Genomic DNA, 15,457 nt, shown 5'->3' on the forward strand with positions numbered 1-15,457 from the left:
ATTTGCCTGCAAAACCATACCTTAAGGTAGTTTTTGAATCCAAAACTCGGACTTGCGATTTATTTATTTTTTAAAACTTTGACTAAGCGGAGTTCAAACCCGGAACCCATAAATTTTTAGGCAAATGACAAAAGCTAAAGACCAACAATTTGATGGGCAAAAATTAAAGGCCAGTGCCTTTGAAGGGGAATCCGCGCAAAAATGTCTCCCTGCAAAAGATCAAGTCCGTGGCCATGATCAGGAGTTTGATCTGGTTGAAGTACTGTGAACTATCATAATAATTCAAACATAGCCCAATTTCTTGTTGTCGTTATAATTAAATATTAATACTAGTGTATTTGTCCGCGCTTCACACGGTTACAAAATTAATTCTATAAGTTGATCAAATCACGAATATAAGTATCTTAATTGACTTTACCTTTTCATGGTGCAATTTCCATTTTTCAAGCACATGTTGCTGTATTTTTTCAAACTTCGATAAACGAGCTAATCAACATATGAAAAGTGGTTTTGTATATATTAATTAGTTTTATTTCTAAAAAAATGAAAAGAAGTTTGAATTGTTGTAGTAATAAATTAAAATTGGTAAATATAATATGATTTCATTGAGAAAAAGAATATGAGAATTCACTATAGAATGAGGAGAAGAATCTTTTCTTGGCTTATAATATGAAACATCATGTTGAAATCAACTTTGTAACACCTTTCTCACTTGAAGTATCTATAAAAAGAATGTCCCACTATAAATTTCTATCATATTTATAAAATACAGATTTGAAACGTTCCAAGTTCATATGAAACAACTCCTTAAATCATATAAATATTTTTTAATACGAAAGACGAAAAAATTAAAAAAATATATATATATATAAAAGAAGTAATAAAGAATATTAGAAATGCATACCTAAGATACCCACTTTTTATTTTTCTTCCTCTAAAGCCTAGCTTACTTTTAGTATTTTGTTTCTTAGTATAAATTATGCACAATTATGTTTCATAATACTTAAGATCATTTTCATTCTGTCAAATAAAATCACAAGAAAAGGAAAAGTGACAAAAAAGAAAAAGAAAAAGAAAAGAAATAAAAAAGGTAAAAGATAAAATGAGCCTGTTTGGATGGGCTTATGCCTATAAGCTGCAAACAACTTATAAGCTAAAAAAAATAAGTTGGGGTAGTCTAACTTTTTTTTTGGCTTATAAGTTGTTTTCAGCTTATAAGCTGCTTTAGATAAGCTAAGTCAAATGGGCCCAATATTTTTTTGAGCTTATTTTAAGCACAAAATGACTTTAAACTGACCAGCCAAATACTCAAAAAAGCTGAAAACAGCTTATAAGCAACTTATAAGCCAATCCAAACGGGCTCTATATGTGTTCCGTCTTTGACGGAATCAAATTCCTTAATTTCTAATATTTGCCTTTTTTTCCCCCTCCATTTTTTTCCTTTCTTTAGTGTAATCTATTTTTTCAACTTAACTTAAGAAATTATCTCATTTGTAAAGCATTTAAACAATAAAATAAAAAATTAATACTACAAAATAGATTTTTATATTTCATGAATATAATACTAATTACGAAGTAATTAACATAAAAATATATCCTGTCTTTTAAACAAAGAAAAATAAATTAGCTTAGAAATATTAGATGGCAAGAGAATGGTAAGTTATTTAAGATTTTGTTGTCACACTTTTTCCATATGTATACATTATTATTGAAAGAAAAGAAAAGGAAGTAAAATTGAAAGGAAACCAAAATTAAAGGGAAGAAAATTTTGACTTCTAAATACCAGAACCCGTCAATGACGAAATTAATTTTGTATCTTCTGTCTTACTCCTATTTCGTATACTTTCTTTGGTCTTCTTCTTTCTCTCTCTCTCTCTTTTTTTTTTTTTTTTTTTTTTTATTTCCGTAAATTAGTGCTTCCATCTACAATCTTTTTCCTTTTCCGTTTGCTCTTTTCCTTATTCCCTCCCATCAACTCTGTTTTAGTTACCCAGGCAATTCCTGTTATTTGTCATCCTAATTTTCTGTAAAATTCCATATATACTTTTCGTACCATTTTAGACATATTATACATTTTCTATGTAAAAGAGGAGAATGAAAAGAACACAATTTGCAAGGAAACGTACAGAGTTTGTATTGTTCATCTTTCGTTGTTGGTAACTTGGTGCAAACTCCTTGCTTATTATAGCTGTATACGGTAAAAATCGAACATATGTTAGAATCGGTAAGACCAGAGATCGAAGGAAAAGAGGGAAGATCGTCATCTGGTCCGATTTCTCCATAGTCGAATTGATCGTGGCCGTTGGTCCGTTTGACCGGGGCCGTTGGTCCGAATTGATCGTGGCCGCTGGTCCGTTTGATCATAGCCGTTGGTCCGAATTGATCGTGGCCGCTGGTCCGTTTGATCATAGCCATTAGTCCGTTTGATCGTGGTCGTTAGTCCGGGAAATCGTGGCCGTTAGTCCAGGAGATCCTGGCCGTTAGTCCGTTTTGGTCATGGCCGTTGATCCGGGAGATCCGTTACGCGGTTGCCACGCGTCGATAGCATCCTGTCATGCTCAACTGCCAATCGTACGGGTGTCAGACCGTACGGCCAACCTAACCCAACCTAATCCAACTCAGAGCTTTTTCATCATTATTTTATTGTTCATGTTGTATGAAGCCCATAGGGCACTACTATAAATAAGGGGCATTGTCCCCCTCTTAAGAGGTTGGTTTTCTCATATCAAGAACATTTTGTACTAGCAAATATATACAAATCTCTCTCTCAACATCGGATTTTGGTCCGGATTCATTGAGTTCATCTCTTCAATCTGTCCGTTCAAGCAATACTTACATATTTTTAGATACATAGATTTATAGCGAATCTCTGATCATTATTACTTTTTTCATATTGTATCCATATATACCTTTTTTCACCAAATAGATTGAGGCTTAACCACATATCCTATACCTACTCACAAATTTAATTGATTATCCAAATTCGGGGTAAACAATAGTCACTTTGATGCCGTGATAAAGTTCCTTTCTACTCCGCCCAACCTGCAAGAATGAGCACATGAACATTAGGCCATGAATAACTTTTAGCTACCATACTTTTTGGAATGTTTTGTGATTCTCTTTCACTTTAAATATTTTTGCCCTTCAGATTGATCTTTTATATGTAGAAGACATAGACGTAACTGTTGGTCTCCTCACATTATGAAGCAACTCTTTATTTCTCTCGTAATTCTTTGTCATTTTAATGTTGTAACTGTAGCTATTAAAAATGTTATAACTGTAGCTAAAATAAAGATCACTTTTCTTCCTTTTATCTCTATGTAGAAAAAATTCAAAAAAATCCAAAAAAAAGGAGAAAAAAGACAAATATGAATGTTGGCCATAGAGATGTGTCACATGACCTTGTCTATGCCTAACTTTATATTATTTATAGATTTCAAGTTTTGACTCTTGAGCCCAAGATAAGGGGCGAATCTATGTGTTTATTTTGCGGCACATGAACCTGTGATCTTTCCATAAAATTAAGTATTTTATGTACATATTTTCTATAATTGATCTAATAGCATCTGATAGTACCCTTAAGGCTTTAATTATGCACTTAGTTAAAAGCTTAGTTATTTATCAAGAGGAACAAGGATCAACTTCCAATTAATGCAATTTTTTTCTCTTTTTCTGAATAGTGACTCATGTTCTAAAAATACTAGATTCGTCTCAACCGTCGAGAATACTAACTCAGCGCACTAGGGGTCGTTTGATACTCGGACTAAATTATCCCGGTAATATAATCCTGGGATAATAGTCCTAAGAGTAATTTATCCCATCTGAAAGGTGGATAAAATATTACCAACTATGATGGGATAAGGTGGGATATCCCATGATTAGTTTTGGGCTTCATTTTATACTCTGTTTGGTGCAATGTATAAAATTATTCTGGGATAAATTTATACCTTGTACCAAACATGGTACAAAAAATTAGTGCTGGAATATCCCAGCTTATACCATGCACCAAATGACCCCTTAGACTATAGTTAGATAAGTTTTGTCAGTGGATCTTAGATACCCTATGATTAAGTTAAAAAAATTCATGCCCACTACTTTTTTTTTAATTATTATTTATGAATTTACCTTCTCCAATTTATTGACACAATGTATTTATATCTATTTGTGGATCCACTTTTTACACTTTTGAAACATTAAAGTTAATTACTATGGGGATTCATTAAGGACTCAGTTGTTGTTATAAATGATGAAGAGGTGTATATCATAATAGGGACAACCTATCTAAAAAAACAAAAGGAAAGTAAAAATTGTAAAGAGAACATGTTAGAGCAGGAGAAGTGCATTCCTTCATGTCTAAAATATCAATCGACTTTAGCTCAGATTCACCAATTCCTACCGGTTAATTGGATTAATACTCACATCTAAATAATATTGCTATCAAATTGTTGTCTCTTATCAATTTTACTATAATAACTCGCAAATATACCTAATCCTTGGTCACTTAGGGAAGGTCGGTGTGTAGGAATGTTATTTATGGGAGCATTGGTGGAGGAAGCGTCTAGAACATTTAGATTTTTTTTTTTTTTTTTGGGGGACTCTAGAACATTTTGACTAATGGAACACAATTAGGATTATTTAATTACAATTGCTGTAAGATAAGGTTTTTATCTTACGCCCGACTAATGGCATATCACTTAATTATGAGTATTCGCATATCTTACGATGTTAACTATTAGCCGCACCTAAAATCGAAAACTATTAATATCTACTTTGTTACATTATCCTATTATTGTTTCATTTTTTTTTTTTTCATTTAGGAATTTGCGAGGCACGTACATAGAAACTAGTTATTATAAAAGCATGAATATAAATGTTGGTTGACGAAAATCTCCTTCAAATATTAAACGACTTTTATACCCTTAATAAGCTCTAATCTTATTTCTTTTCTACACAACTAATGTACAAAAATGTAAAACAGTATTTCATTAGTTGTATAGTCCACATCAAATGTAAAATGATGTATCCATATCTTCATTAGTTGGAGATCGGAGTCAAATTCTTGGAAACTTTAGATTATAAAGTTCAATTATAGCCAAATTTTCAATAAAGTTAATATATCCGATATGAAGTTGCTCATTTAAAATAATAATATTAAAGGTCAAATGAAGAGATTTTAACACCCTAAAATCAATCGTTAGTGTAGTTACAACATCATTTAACCATACATAATATCTATCTATATTATTATTCGAAATTAAAAATAGTGACCTTTTAACGATGAAATATTCCTGAAATATTGATGGACTATTATGCTTTTTGGAAGCTAAAATATTAATTACTGTTGGATAAAATTATTTTACCAATATTTAAGACGTTTAATTCAACTAAAAGATTGTTATTTGACTACAATTTTCAAAATAGAATCCTAAAACCAATATGCTAAAAACTTTCTCACAGGCTAATGTGGCAATTCTCAAACAGAAAAATAAATTCAACATGGTTTCTAATTGACACTAGTATACGTACCCTCGCGATGCGCAGACTGTTCAACAAAAAAAAAGAGGAGAGAGATAAGAAATAGATGTATATGAACCATATGTGACATATTGCAGATATAATATTCTCATTTTTCAGATCAGTCTTATCACATACTAATATTTTCCTATGGTACATACAACTGCTTCAACTTCATTATTAACCGTTTGTTTTGAGTTAAAAACCGTGCAGCAAGAGAAGATGAAAAATTAGCATAAAAAAGACCAATCTTTTCATCAGGTGAAAAGCCAACTAATACATTTAGCTTTGCTAATATCTCCGGCGGCTTGCCACTTCCATGCGGTTAAGAGTCGTCCAACATATCTGACAACAAAAAATTAAATAAAGAGACCAAAAAAATAGTCCTACAACTCCATAAGGATCGAATGTATGAGTTTTCATAAGTTGATCAAATAAATCAACCAACTTATCGTAACGACACAAGTCATTGGTAGCATTTGGAGCCTATCCGATATTAAAGAGTAGTTGTGATTGTAATTCAAACTTTTGGATAAACTAATGCTGGATATATTAATTGTTTAATAACTATTCATCTTTGACTCAGCACTTAATTGTCCACCAGTTCATCTATCTAACACTCAAACTTTTGTGCCTATAACCAAGCAGTGTTCTTCTTTAGTTCTTATCATTTCCCTAGACTTGATGAAGCCAATCAAAATAAAAATAAAGGGAATCAAATGGTTTTGTGTAGCTTGTAATAGTTGTGTTTCTTGAAGAACATTTTCCATGGAATAAACCGAATGGAGTAATTCCAGTTCCAATGGCAAGCTGGGAGACAAATTGAAATTAATGCATATTCAAATAGAAAGGCAGCAGAAGTGTGTTAGATGACAATAATGTGGCTAAAATAAAATTTACCATTTTAATGGTGTCATTTGGATTTTTTGGCATGAGCGTTTTTTTGCCAACAACTCTAGTAATCTTGACCTCTGCTCCAGGCTTCAAGTCACCTGAAATATGAAACATTTGTAGCTACATAAGAAAGCAAGACCAAGAATATTTTTGTACTATGCATTAGGAAGAGTGGTTTAAATTTAATCTGTACGGAAAAACTAAGATAAGAACAGACAAATCTTACATCATTTAGAGAATTAGGGAGTCGTTTATTACGCATAAGAAGTTTGAGCAAAGTCCTTGAACTTCTTCCCCTTTGTCATTGGTGTACACAAGCCTTTTGACGCATGGAGAAACGTTTATGAAATCTCAAATTCAGACATCTAACTTGTGAGTAGGGGTGGGCGTTCGGTTCTTCGATTCGATTTTTTCAAAGTTCGATTCGGTATTTCGGTTTCGATTTTTTAAAGTGGACACCGAACACCGCACCGAATTAGTTCGGTTCGGTACGGTGTTTTGAAGTTCGGTTTCGATTTTCTAATTCGATTTTTTTGGCATTGGTTAAGCAATAGTCACCCGTTAATAATATTCAAACTTTTCCAGCTAATTGAAGAATACTGTGACCTTACCTATCCATCGACCAAGTTTAACATAAATAAATAGCATTCAGTCCCCAAACCCAAATTATTTGTTGATTTATAAGAGTAACGCAAGGCATCAATCATTCAATCTAATGCAATTGATGTGTTGGAAAATTGTACTCCTTTTTGCTACAGGATTATTCTTCTAAATGGATCAAGAATACATCCACCGGTACTAAATGCACATTCTGATGCCACACTAGAAACCGGAATAGCCAATACATCACGAGCCAACTCTGAAAGAACAAGAAATCTAGGAGCATTTACTTTCCACCAATCTAAGATCGAAAACTCAACACGTTCATCTTCAAGCTCTTGATCTTCACTAATGTATCTATTCAACACCGACTTAGCACCCTACATCCAGAATCTTCCTTTTGTTTCTTCAAGTGAAGCTTAGTTCTCAAAGCCTTTTTTTTCAAAGAGGTGTCAGAATTAGAAGATACATCAGATGAGCATTGAGATGAAGAAGATGTAGATGGAGATGATTTATAATGAAATTCTCTTGAATAATTTTTTAGATACTCTCCAAACAAAGATTTCATATAATCATACACTCCTTTGCTTACTTTCTTTCCTACTTCCTCTCCAAATAGCTCTTCAAGCCCAAAGCTAACATACACAAACTTATTACGAGAATCCAACATGAAAGCAATAAAAATCATTTTGTTCATCTTTTCAGGATCACCCCAATACTTTTTAAACTTTTGTCTCATTCGCTCAGCCATTTTACTCAAATTAAGATCTTCACTTTCTAAACACACTTTCAAATGTACATCAAGCTCACATATATCCTCAAAATGAACATTAGAAGTAACGTAATGTGAATATGAAACCTTTACGGTGAGTGATAACGTCCAAATACACTCCTCAAAGAGAAAGTGTACACGGTCGTATGCAATATATTTACCCAACTATGAGTCGGGGTCGATCCCACAGGGAACAATATGCTAGGCGATTAAGAAAGTAAGGAACTTTCACCAACTACGCTAAAGCCAAACGATAAATAATATTTTGGGTTTTTGAGAAAATTATAACTAATGCGGAAATGTAAAATTACCTAGAAAGCGAGTAAAATGATCAATGGCCACAAGCATGGATAATAGGATATTACACTCAAGTAACGATCCAATGTATTTCACGATTTTACAACTAAGAACGGGTTTATGTCAATAGATAATGATTTCTAAAATCTCATTGAAAGTCTTCCAACCAAATCAATGAATTTCACTCTAAGCTTTTCCAAGCCTTAGAGTGTGATATTAGGCACAATCAATTTAACCTCAAGTAACTATCCTCTTCCGAGCTCAAGTTATTAGATGAGTTTAATGACCCAAATTCTTGTTAATTAATCTTTCCCAACCTAGATTTCCTTTTCCAAGCTCAATCTAAGTAAATGGGTGAGTCCTAGGGTTAGCTAATCCCTTTGGAAACATTCAAGAACGAGATTAATTAAATCAACAAAGACCCACTTCTATAGCAATAAGAATCATTCAATACATAAGCATAACAAGAGTTTCAAACCAAACTTTAATCAAGAATACTTTCATAAACGAGATTCAAGTCTAGAAATGAAATACTACACACTAAAATATTCAATACAAAACAAGGAGTTGAAGAAAGGTTTAAGAATTATCTCATTAAAGTGCTCCAATCTTCTCCTCCAATGGTGTAGGTGAAAACCCTAGCCTCCAAAACTTGCAAAATGACCAAAGATGAAAATGATATGCCCCAAATCTCTCTTTTGTAGCAGCCCTCTATTTTTCCAAGTCCAAAAAATTGTCAAAATCTGCCCCTATATTTCTGTTTTTGCAATTCTGCCCGTTTTTGCAAAACTGTCCACTTTTGACAGTTTTGCAAATCTGTCCCGTTTTTGCAAAACTGTCCAGTTTTGACAGTTTTGCAAAAATGTCCAGTTTGACCTCTTTTTGACTTTCTTTTCACTTGGTATCTTCCGATCACTCATTTCAGCTACTTGGCTTGTTTTGCTCTATTTTGTTCCATTTTGGTCCATTTTGATCCATTTTGCTCTTTTATGCTCTCCGGGCATCTTTTCCTACAAAACAACATAAAAACACAAAAAGTAACAACAAAAGTGCTTAAGGAGTCACAAAAGCTTAAGGAATTAGCGTCGAATATCGCGTAATTTCACGACTGATCAGTGAGCTCATGAAATCTTTCAAGAAAATTTACCAATTCCTTACATTCGCCCAATCATCACACACGAGAGGACCTGCAACACTTCCATCTTCAAGAACATGAGTAGAAAGATAATTATTAAAATTCTCATCAAAAAGATCAAACCTATCAAAGTCCTTCTCAAAGTGTTGTGTTGTATCCAATATCAAGTAGGTGGAATTCCATCTAGTAGGCACATCTAGCTCTAATGATTTAGAACATTCCACCTTTTGAACTTCACAACATTTTTGAAAGTGACTTCCTCTTGCCAAAGATGATCTAACATACCTTACCATTTGCCTAACATGTTTGACAGAAGCATCAATTTCCTTCAAACCTTCTTACACAATTAGATTAAGTATGTGAGCCATACATCTCACATGAAGATGCTTACCATCCATTATATTAGTTTCCCAATTATTTAACTGTTTAGACAATTCTCTAACTGTAACATCGTTGGAAGAAGCATTATCAATAGTAACAGTAAAAATCTGATCCAAATTCCAATAAAGCAAACAAATGCCAATAGCCTCTGCCATATGCTCACCCTTATGACTAGTGATAGGGCAAAATTCAATATTTTTTTATGCAAAACCCAATCTCTATCAATATAGTGAGCAGTCAAACACATATAATTAATTCTTTGCAACGATGTCCATGTGTCAGTGGTAAGGCAAATTTTTGCTTTTGCTTCTCTAAAAGTCTTCTTCAAATCTAGTCTCAATTCATCGTAACGTTCATAACAATCCCTTGTTACTGTTCTACGGGAAGGAACTTGAAATAAAAGTTGGGCTACTTTCATAAACTTCTTGAAGCCTTCCTTTTCTACAAAGCTAAATGGTAGTTCATCTATAATAATGTCACGACCCAATTCGCGAGTCGTGGTGGCACCTACACTATCCCTCCGAGTAGGCGAACAACATTACTAATAACAAGTTAAATAAGCGAAAAATTAAATAAGAATAAGTTATCAAGTCTTAAATACTAATCATAACTAGAAATGTCACGACAACCCCAAAATCTGGTCAAAGGGTACAAGAGCGCTAAACATAGTCTGGAATAGAAGTCTAAAAATACCCGAAGGCTACATACTGTCTGTCGAAGAAAAAAAGAGAATTAAATAAGAGGGTCCTTCAGGGGCCACGGATGACCAAGTAGCTCACCCTGAATGACCGAAAGATATAGCCCTCGCGTATCAACCACGGGGCGTAGAACTGGAGCCTAGATCGTACTCTGCACTCAACAAAAAGTGCAGCAAGAGTAGTATCAGTACAACACTAGTACCGATAAGCATCATAGGCCGACAATGATTAGATAACGCATAGAGAAGTGGAAACTAACAAGTAGCACATAGAGCAAACAGGTATGGTCACGTATCATATACAAGTAGAGTGTAAAGGAATCATAAAATCAACCAAGACAGATATAGCTCACCAAATGATCAGTCAAATATATGAGTGGATGAATGCAATGCAACAGTCACCTCTCTCACTCTACTCTCGTACACACATGCTAAGGGCAGTGCCTCAAAGCCATGACCCATGGGGGACCCGCGAAGTCCAGGTACCACTCGTGCTCTCCGATAGGAACCTCGGAGGCTATCAATCACTCTCAATCTCCGACAAAGACCTCGAAGTCTCTCTGTCACTCTCAATCTTCGGCAGGGACCTCGGAGTCTCTCAATCACTCACCTCACCATCAGGACAACATAAGAATAATATGCAAAGCATGTCATGCATGATATCAGTCTCAACAATATCGCCAATATACAATCAACAAGTACAAGTCATGTTACTGTTCACGGTTCAATTATCAATATAACACTTCCCTTCTATGTGATGAGTGAGCTAGTATATGACAGAGATACGAATAGATAATAATCACATAAAACAACACATATGACGACAAGCCCACATAACAGCTGATAGAACCAACCTAGTTGGATTTCACCTCCACTTCATGCCTGAAGGCCTATCATGCTATCCCCGTCACTTTCTACAACTACATACGATTCTCTAATCATAGTCTAACTAACGTAAACCGTAACCTACCTCAATGTCGAGCGGGTGCCACGAACAATCAAACTAATGCCTTCCCTTTGCGTAGAGCCTCTGAATGATCAAAATCTATCAAATATGCGATCTACGTTAGAATATGAATCTAAGGACACCCATATTGCTATATTTATATTCGAAACCCAAAAACGCACCCCGAAAAGTGGCCTTGGGCCCACAAGGGCAAGATTGGAATTTTATTGAAAAATAATTTCACCCATTATCTAAGGATCATATATTTTGAACATTATTCAATTTCATCCATAAATGGACTCTCAAATCATTAATTCTCCTTTCTTAGGACTAGGACTCGAAACCTTTAATTACCCCAATATCTTAACTTCAAACAAAAATCTAACTTTCCATAATTCAAATACCATGAATCTAAAGGTATACATGTAATTAAATACCAAAATATTCAATTACACATACCCTATATATTAGAATTGAAGTGCAACATGATACAAAATAAAATAAAATAAAAATAAAAATAAAAAGAAACCTAGAACGGAAGCCTAAACTACACAAAATCAGTAACCAGTACGTGAAAAAGGTGCAGAACCACAATCCTTAACCCTTTCCAATGATTAGCCCATCATTGCCTAATTACTACTCTTATTCATTCCCTCTAATCATTGACGCCATCATCACCGAATGATTAAACATAAAAAAAAAAAAATTGAACACTCAGAACAAACAAAATATAAAGAACTTCTTCATTGTTCCACGTTCCCTGATGCCTCAATAGTTTGCTCCATGAAAATATTCCTTCAACAAAATTTCTTTCGCCTCTTTCCCGAAGTGGAATGTAGCCCAACCGAATATATGCAGTTTCCTTTTTGATTAGTATACTAGGTATAAAGTAAAAAAGAAAGTTCATTTATTCCCAAACACCCCTAAGACCAATTACGTGAAGGATGGTGGGCTTGACCCACTTCTTTTACCATTTAATAACCAAACAATTGCACTTTAGTCCACCAATCCATTAGCACATTCGGCCAAAAAAAATAAAAAAAAATACTCTCACCCCATGCCTTGTATACATGTGCAAATAATATTCCCATTAATAAATATATGCACACATTAAATAAATATTTCTAAAAGTACCCGTCAATTAAATCACCGTGCCACCTATTTCCCGCAAGTCAAGAATACCCTTTAAAACTATGAAAAGGGTATTTTAGCGAAAACGAGTTCAAAAGTGGTAAACGACCAAACGGGTCGTTACAAATTATCATCTCAAATAAAGCCCTCCTAATTAATTGTTGATCAAATTCCCAACACGGCTCATGCTCATCCTTAGATGCAAAATTTATCTTTTTCTGAGTGCAAGTTTCAATCTTGACTTTATATGGTAGGCACCTCAAAGCTATATGTTTGTCTCAATCCCGTTGTCCCATTTACAGATGTATTAGCTGCATAAAGATTTTTACAATGTCTACACTTCGCTTTACCAATACCATTTACAACGACCTTATCAAAATGATCCCAAACATCTGATCTAGATTTCATATCTTTTCTTTTCTGTTCTTTGTTACCTGGGGCTCGGTGTCAAGTGAGATGTCATTGCTATCATCTATATTAGGTACGCTATCAGGTACGCTATCAGTTGAACCGGCCAAACTTAATCTAGTTTCATCCGCCATCTATAAAAAATTAAAAAGAGAAACTATAAGATAAAACTCTATAACAGTAGAGCAGTTCAACAAACACTCAACAGAACCAAGCAAAAAGTAGCAAATATGCAAGAAATTATTCTAATCCACTGATAATTTAAGAAAATTTAACAAATCTGGAAAAATACCACATCAAATGAGTGGCCAGTGACAGTGAGTATACTGTAAAAAGTGAAAAGTCCAAAATAAAGATTCAAACTTTACTTAAAAATAAAAGAATTTAAAACATATCCAACTCCTATTTTTACAAAATTACAAATTCGGTGATTCAAGAATGAAGAATGTAAGCTACACCCTGTTTTTCATCTGAATAAGAATTGATATTACCTTGAGAAATTAAGAATGTAAGAGCTAAAGCCTAAAAATGAGAAATTATAAGAAGAAAATAAAATTACCTTAAGAATGTGAGAGCTTCGCCGCTAGTTTGTGGGGGCAGAGCCGCTGGTTTGTGCCTTTGTGGGAGAAGAATAAATGAAAATTGTTGTGACTTAGTTTGTGGGAGAAGAGGAAATGAAAACCCTAAGTCAAATGATGTTAGAGACTAGGGTTTAGTGGTTTACTAGTGAAATGAAAAGGTTTGGGCTTGAATAATTAATTTGGGCTTGATAGTGGAGTGGACTGAGTGAGGACTTATATCTGATATTGATATATGAGTGTTGTAAAAAAATATTATATTAAATATTCGGTTAAACCGAAAAACCGGTGATCCGAAATCGAACATCGAATTTTTTATTTAAAAAAATCGGAACCGAACCGAAACACCGAAAACCAAAAAACCGAATCCATTCGGTTCGATTCGGTTTGGTTTTTTGATTTTCGGTATTTATGCCCACCCCCTACTTGTGAGACCTTAAACAATTATGACTATGCTTGGAATATATATAATGTATCACCTATAGTTGTTGGTAGAATTGATAAATGTCAATATAAACCACAATCTAGGCATATGTTTATCAATCTGTTAAGAGTGATCTATAATAGTTGAATAAATAGGAATTAAAAGCTTACAGTTTTGGAGTCAACGAAGTCACCAAGGGCACTATTAGCATGTAATGGAGTACAATCTTTGCTTGTGAGGCTTCCCATTGGCATCTTCACCATCAGCAATCACAGCAATGGATTCGCCTTCTCTATATGGGACCTGATCAACCCAACAAAAACAGTATAGCTCAAACAAAACTTTATCAGTTTATAGTACAAATAGAAAAGACCAGTAATTTGTAAGATTAAGTGATATGCCCTCAATGCTAAGACCATGTGCCAAGTTTCACCAGGAGCATCATCACCAGTGATGTTAGTGTTAAGTGGACATCTAAGAATGACATACATACCCGTGCAATTGACGGATTGTAAAAAAAAAAAAAAGAGTGGAGAGTAGAAACATGTGTATATGTACAATGTCTGACATATTGTGGGAATTTTTTTCCCATTTTTTTTTGGGATCATTATGAAGTGCACACCTACAAATAGTGTAGGAAGTGTTGCTCACACGGTAGTCCCAAATGAAGATTCACCAAGGAAGTTAAGTGTTCACTAAACACAGTCTACTTTGAAACGCAATTCCATAAATATTCAAATCAAAACAATGTTGGAATTGCAGAATCTTTGTTTGGTGACAAATGTAGATAATTTTATTAAACACATAATATGAAATGTTGGTAGATTCATTTCCAGTTCTGCAAAATAGTATTGGGTTTTAACGTGTGAGATCCACCGAATGCTCAAAGAGTTTAGATATATTGAAATTACTACTTTGGCTCATGAGTTGTTGTTTAAAGTTTAATAGTATAATGTAGATAGTAGTTTGGTCTGTACGTTTTGGCAATCAGTTCAACCCATGGACAACTAAAAGAAAATAACGAAAAGTAAAAGAAAAAAGGAAAAAATTTAATTATCGAATAGTTCGGTGTCGTCAAATTCTTGTGGATTAGACAGCTGCCCAGAGGGACTGAATTTGAAGATACACATGTTGAAATGTGGGTCCTGTATTTCCTCAACAGTGGTCTTCTGCGTGAAAAGTCAACTTACACTTGTGGTCTTTCGTCCTCAGTGTTATACCCTATTTTAACCGGGGTCAAAATAGTTTACAAGATCCGGGTAACTCCGGGGTTATTTAAAGTTAAAAGTCGCAACCTAATTATTTACGGTGAATTAGGGCACCTAAGGTTAATTAAAGTTATCTTTAAAGTTAACTCCGTTTTAAGTCTACGAAACCAAAAATCTAGGTAAGGGTTCAACTAACTTAAAGCGAAGGTATTAGACACCCTTTAAGATCCATTAACAATGGTTAACCTACCGGACTTAAAGTTAATTAGGCTAAAATGTAAATGTAACATTTTATAATATTTAAGAAAATATCTTTATAAGAATTGTTAAAGTTATAGATAGACATATAGTAATGCTATTTAAAATAAGATTTGTAGAAAAATAATAATTGGTGTAAAAGAGCTTAGTTGTAAATAAACTGAGAAGGTGCGGGATGTATAACGTTTTGTAAATACTTTGAAGAAAATAAGTT

The 15,457-nt window shown here is 33.9% G+C and overlaps 1 long non-coding RNA gene and 1 pseudogene across 2 annotated transcripts; both read right to left on the minus strand.

The window, feature by feature from the left end:
* Nucleotides 1-5,592: 5,592 nt before the first annotated feature.
* Nucleotides 5,593-14,268, minus strand: LOC132616156 (ferredoxin--NADP reductase, leaf-type isozyme, chloroplastic-like; annotated as a pseudogene).
* LOC132643279 (uncharacterized) lies at nt 10,177-13,512 on the minus strand. Of its 2 annotated transcripts, XR_009583590.1 has the most exons (4): nt 13,335-13,512; nt 12,802-12,909; nt 11,261-11,335; nt 10,177-10,442 (listed from the first exon to the last, which is right to left on the minus strand). It is a non-coding gene; the product is annotated as an uncharacterized LOC132643279 (long non-coding RNA). The 2 variants fall into 2 exon arrangements; XR_009583592.1 differs by lacking the exon at nt 11,261-11,335 and having other exon boundaries at nt 13,335-13,508.
* Nucleotides 14,269-15,457: the final 1,189 nt, after the last annotated feature.

The sequence above is a fragment of the Lycium barbarum genome, chromosome 1, assembly GCF_019175385.1.
Source record: "Lycium barbarum isolate Lr01 chromosome 1, ASM1917538v2, whole genome shotgun sequence".
In the NCBI taxonomy this organism is placed as follows: Eukaryota; Viridiplantae; Streptophyta; class Magnoliopsida; order Solanales; family Solanaceae; genus Lycium; species Lycium barbarum.